This window comes from Vipera ursinii (genome assembly GCF_947247035.1).
Source record: "Vipera ursinii genome assembly, chromosome: 1".
NCBI lineage: Eukaryota > Metazoa > Chordata > Lepidosauria > Squamata > Viperidae > Vipera > Vipera ursinii.
The window spans coordinates 137,840,090-137,845,195 of record NC_139512.1 but is presented as its reverse complement, the minus strand read 5'-3'; the positions used below and the strand labels follow the sequence as shown (position 1 = coordinate 137,845,195).

The 5,106-nt window shown below is 42.5% G+C and overlaps 1 protein-coding gene across 1 annotated transcript in view; it reads right to left on the bottom strand.

Annotated features, from left to right (window-relative positions):
• SPOPL (speckle type BTB/POZ protein like) overlaps positions 1-4,528 on the bottom strand; it is a 52,607-nt gene extending 48,079 nt beyond the window's left edge. Inside the window, exon 1 of the mRNA XM_083351695.1 lies at positions 4,166-4,528. The gene's annotated coding sequence lies outside the window, so the exon portion shown is untranslated. The remainder of the gene's footprint in view (positions 1-4,165) is intronic.
• Positions 4,529-5,106: the final 578 nt, after the last annotated feature.

The following is a 5,106-nucleotide window of genomic DNA, read 5'->3' as shown; positions in this document are numbered from 1 at the left end:
AGCTAAATTTGCAAACTTCATGGACTAGGGACTGGGTTACTTTCCCATTTGAAAGAATGCTTTCTTCATCCTCCTTTCAATAATCTGAACTCCGCACTCTTTAATATATAGCATAGGTATATTATCAGCAAACTCAATCTTAATCCTTCTAGGAAATTTCATAATGCATTTAAATAAGGAACAGGTTTAACTTAGCCTACTTATAGGCTTGCCTTAGTTTAGCTCCCAGTCTTTGTGGGTTACTTAAAACTGGAGAGAAGTGCCTTGTAGGAAAATTAGTGTTTTATCATCACTGTGGCTTTCAACAGGAAGAATGCAGGAAGAATGACACCTTGACATTCAGACAATTTACCATTCATACCAACAACTGAGGGTTGTTTCTTTTGCACAATGGCAAGACTAACACATGCAACAGATGTTATAAACGTAAGGGTAGGAATAGCCATTAATTATTCAGTTTTCAATAGTAGTCTTGAGAGGATTTTTGTTACTCCAGGAGCTGCTGTAGCTCTAGGCATAGTAATTAACTGATCACTTTTGCATTCTCCTACTGGTTGGCTGAAGGGAGCACTGATTGGCTCATAGTATTCCCTATCTGCTGTCAACAATCTGAAGTCAGAATGAATAAAGACAACCACAGGGCTGATTTCAAAAAAATTCAGAGCGATTGCAGAGTAGTGATAGTACCATCTAGAAGGGCTTATTCTGTTACCAAACATGTGTTGCTACAAAATGGTAAAAGGTAGGGTTTTTTTTTCCAAACCACAAACCTATCAGCAAAAAGCATATGCATTACCTCGGGATCTATTCCTTTGCTTTCACTGATATAAAATAGTCCCTACTCTTCTCTTCATCAATCTACAAAATGCAAATGTGAGCAGACTACATCTTCCTGGTAGGTACTTCTTTGATAAAATAAAACTATTTCATTCATTCACTTAATACAAAGATTACTTTCCAACCACAAGACAAAAAGCTGCTTTTTAAATATATATTTGCGCTGTAAATGCTTCTCAGTAATATGTTTAGACTAAAGATGCTTATTAGAGTTTATCTTTATGATATAACCCCTTGGAGTGAACTTTTGAGATAGGAGCCTTATTAACTCATTAACAGGTGAGATACAAACACGATACAATTGTCCACAATAGTCATCCAAGAGTAATAATCAAGTAAAAAGATTTTATAAGAATTCTGTGAAACTTGGTCACTTATGCCAGTTTTTGCATATTCATGGAACTCTTTGTAAAATATACAATACCTAGCAGTTTTAGAATTCACCAAATTTGAAGAGAATTTTCACCAAGCACAAACCACTTTCCCTTTATACTGGAGAAGAAGCAAACACAATCTGACATACTTGAGGTGCTTGAAAACTATTAATTAAAAGTTAATTATTGCCATAGGAAGACCAACTCTTGCCTACCAAAGAAGATGAGACATGTAATTTGTAGTAAATAGTGTGATTCAGTAACTACAATGTGACCTCAGCAATAGCACCATATCAGATTCATTTCCTGTGTAACTACAAAAAAAGGTTGAAGCAGATTAATTTGAGCCATTACTGATTCAAAATAAGTTATACTGAAGTTCCACTGAAATAATTTAACCTGCATCCTGGTAATTGCATTTAGGACTAAAAGGTAGTCATTGCAAAACCTATTATTGGAATATTTCAAACTGCTCTGCAATGTGGTTCTTAAAGATTACAGACCAAAAGGGTCTATACCATTTTAATAGCTATTTTCATTGCTCCTGGAGTTACACAGCAAATATAATTAACAGCTTAAAGCTATGAAAAAGGGTTCCTAAAAGGTTCTTGAATATTTTGCCAAGCAGAAATCTGGATTGTGAATGCTAACTAATGTACAAGCAAATAAACTGTATTCAAATTAAATACTGAAAATAAAATCCATAAATGCTGGAACTGCTACCCAACACAATCTCTCTTACATTCCAGTCTTTGAAATAGGCTACATCTACCTACTGATGGAATGGCATCCTTACACAGGATAAATTTTCCTTTCTCTTTGCATTTCTCTACCTGTGGTGCAGACGGTTGGGAAAACCCTTTATAGAACATCTGAGGGGATTCACTTAGAAGAAGAAAGTCTTACGGCATGAGACTATATTCACTTTATTGTTCACCTGTTTTATCCAATCAATTTTTAAAAAGACTTTTTATACTAATATTGCAGGTAAAGTGAAAACAGTGTCAGAAAAAAACACATAAATTTATATCAGTATAAATCATTACCTAAAACTAGTACAGATTTGAAATGAAATGCATATAATAAGCTACAACAGAAATAGCTTGATAAGCCTTGGCAATATTATCCCGAGAAGAAAGAATAGTGTACAATATCTGAAATGGGAGGGGGTTTTTTTAACCAATCCAAAAGAAGGCAAGAGTAACTCCTCTCTCTGTACAAATCTAATCTACAGTATGCAGTAATGGTCTCCTCTTCTTCAACTTGTTCTCCACCAGGCTACAAATGATAGGGCTATGCATTATACTAAACTATAAAGTGGTCTAGTTGACTAAGCAAATTATGGAAATTCAGCCATAATGTATATTCAACAAAACATGCTTAGGTGTAACATAGGAACTTCTGCAGCAGTCCTTGAGTCCTTCTTATTGAAGTCTCATTGCTGCTTAAGCAGAGCAATCAGGATTACCACAATGAATTTCCATCTGATTGTCAACAGTGCTAATGAGGACTTTGATAGTTGACATGGGCAGTCATAGATGATATCTGAGCTACAGGTGTCCTTAAAGAAGTGGAAAAGAACTAGCTAAAAGAAACTTTTGCTCTTTAAACTCAAGGGAGAGTTTAGTAAGTTTAGATTAGAAAGTAAAAGTGCACTGCAGAAATTGATATGGATGATCTGGTGGTTGTAAAAGCCCTTCCTTCCTTCATGCCTCTTATTTGGCTCCAACTACCCTTCTATGTAACAAGTTGCAGCTAGGAGGTTAGAGCCTGAGTTCTATTATTGTATGAATCAGAGCCCACCAACTCACACATTCATGATCATACCTCTGAGGCTATTTATCTCTGGAAATTATTGCTTACAATTGAGGTTTCCCTTTTGTCCCACCATCTCCACAGAACATCAGGGGCTCCTCAGGCAGTATCTGAGCCTGAGGACTAATAAATATAAAATAGCATAACAAAAGACCTTATAAAGAACTATAACCATATGCTGCTGTTTTAAAACCAAAGCTCCTGTAGCAATTAGGGCCTATTTTATCCAATATACTGATTCACAAAAACACACTTTTAGCTTAAAGAATCTTATGCTAAAGTATGTTTATTAGCTTCTAAAGTGCCAAGCCTTTTATACTTCTGGAACATGATCAGAACTTATATATAATCACAAAACTGTGGAAGTGATCCATGAAGCAACTACAACTGAATTATACCTTTCTAAAGTGTACTCATCTAAACAAGAATAGGTCCCTCTAGAAAGGTCACTTTGCAGTCCAGAAGGACGGAAAGCATTTGCTCAACAAGCTACATTCTGAAATTTGCAATAGTCCCTTAAAGCCAATGAAAAATAAAATACCCATCTCTAGAATGCATTATCTTGACTCCTAAAGGAGGATAATATATTTTTTTTTAAGAAAAAGGAAATGGTATCAAGAAAAAGCAGCACCAGAAAGAACACTGCAGGTTCTTGCCCCATCAGTTGCTGGAGAATCTGAGAAAGGTTGGCATGGCCAAAGCCAAAGAGCTGTGCCAAAGCTTTCTCCTTCCTTCAGTTCTTGGCTGGCCACTTCATTTCTCCTCCCCTCCCTTCCTCTTTCAAAGGAAGTGGAAACTCCTGGCCTCCCTACCAGCCTGCAGATTCATGGGAAGGCGAGAAAAACCTGAATGAATGGAATGAGAGGATCCCAAGCCGCAAAAGAAGTCCAGATGGCAATTTCCACTCAAACCACTCTCTGCTGGGTTTATAAAAAGAAAAGAAAAAAAGGGGTGGGGGGGTGGATGGGGGAGAACAGGGAAAGCAAGAGTGGTGGTGAGGATGAGGAGGAGGATGATGGTTCTGAGGAAGGCCACGGTGTGATCACTGCTGTTGTTCTTCGCACCACCACCACCACCACCACCATTATCCACCACCTCCACCAGCTAATCTACGGCTAGCAATAACAGACATCACATACCCGAATTTGGTGCTGGCGGGGAGTCTCGGCGGGTCTCATACCTACGGTGCTGAGGGAGGAGGGGGCGCGCCTCTACGCCGTGGCCCCCAGTGATGGCGTGAGGAGGGCGGAGGAGGAGGAGGGGGGAGGAGGAGGAGGAGGAGAAGGAACGGGCTGTGGCGGAAGCGTGGCGTCCGGGCAGAGCTCTTGGCGGCGGAGCCGCATTGCTCTCTCTCCCCCCACAGCCGCCGCCGCCGCCACCTCCTCCTGCTGCTGCTCAGCCACCCCTCAGCGGGGAAGCCAAAGCAGGAGCTCTGCTCGGCCCCCTTTGCGCTGGAGCTCCCCCTCCCCGGGCTGCCCTGTCCGGGCTAGCCAAAGTCTGGGAAATGGAGGGGGGGGGGAAACCCTTGCAGAGGGCACCGTACAAGCCCGCTTGTTACTATTACTGGGACCCGCACCGCTTCCTCACTTCCGGGAGAGACGCAGCGTGCGTGCTTACGTCACGGCCCGAAACAGCGCGGGGCAAATCAGCGTCGGAAGCCACCCGGGCCGTTCGCGGGGAGGGGCTATTCGAAATTGAGTTAATGCACGCTCGGCTCCGGGAGTTCGGAAGCACTTGGGCGCGGGGGGGGGGGTGCGGAGTAAGGTGGGGGGGGTTCGGCGTCTTGAGGGTGGTGTGTGTGTGTGTGAGAGCGCGCGGAAGGGAAGCGCTTCTTTTTCGTTCTGCGGCTGTCGCGGGGACCCCTTGGGCGCATCGCCGCGGGTTGATTGGCAGAGCCGCGGGGAAGCTTCCTTAAGCCAGGAGGTGCAGAGGGCGCCATAGCCTCCCGCCTGCAAGGAAACCACGCGTTTTCAGCTTGGCCGATCGAGGTCGCGTCACCGTGTCGTGGTTTGCAGGATCTCCTTTGCCCTGGGGATTCCGGCAGTCACCATTGCTATGCTACAAAGCTGAGAAAAGCGGC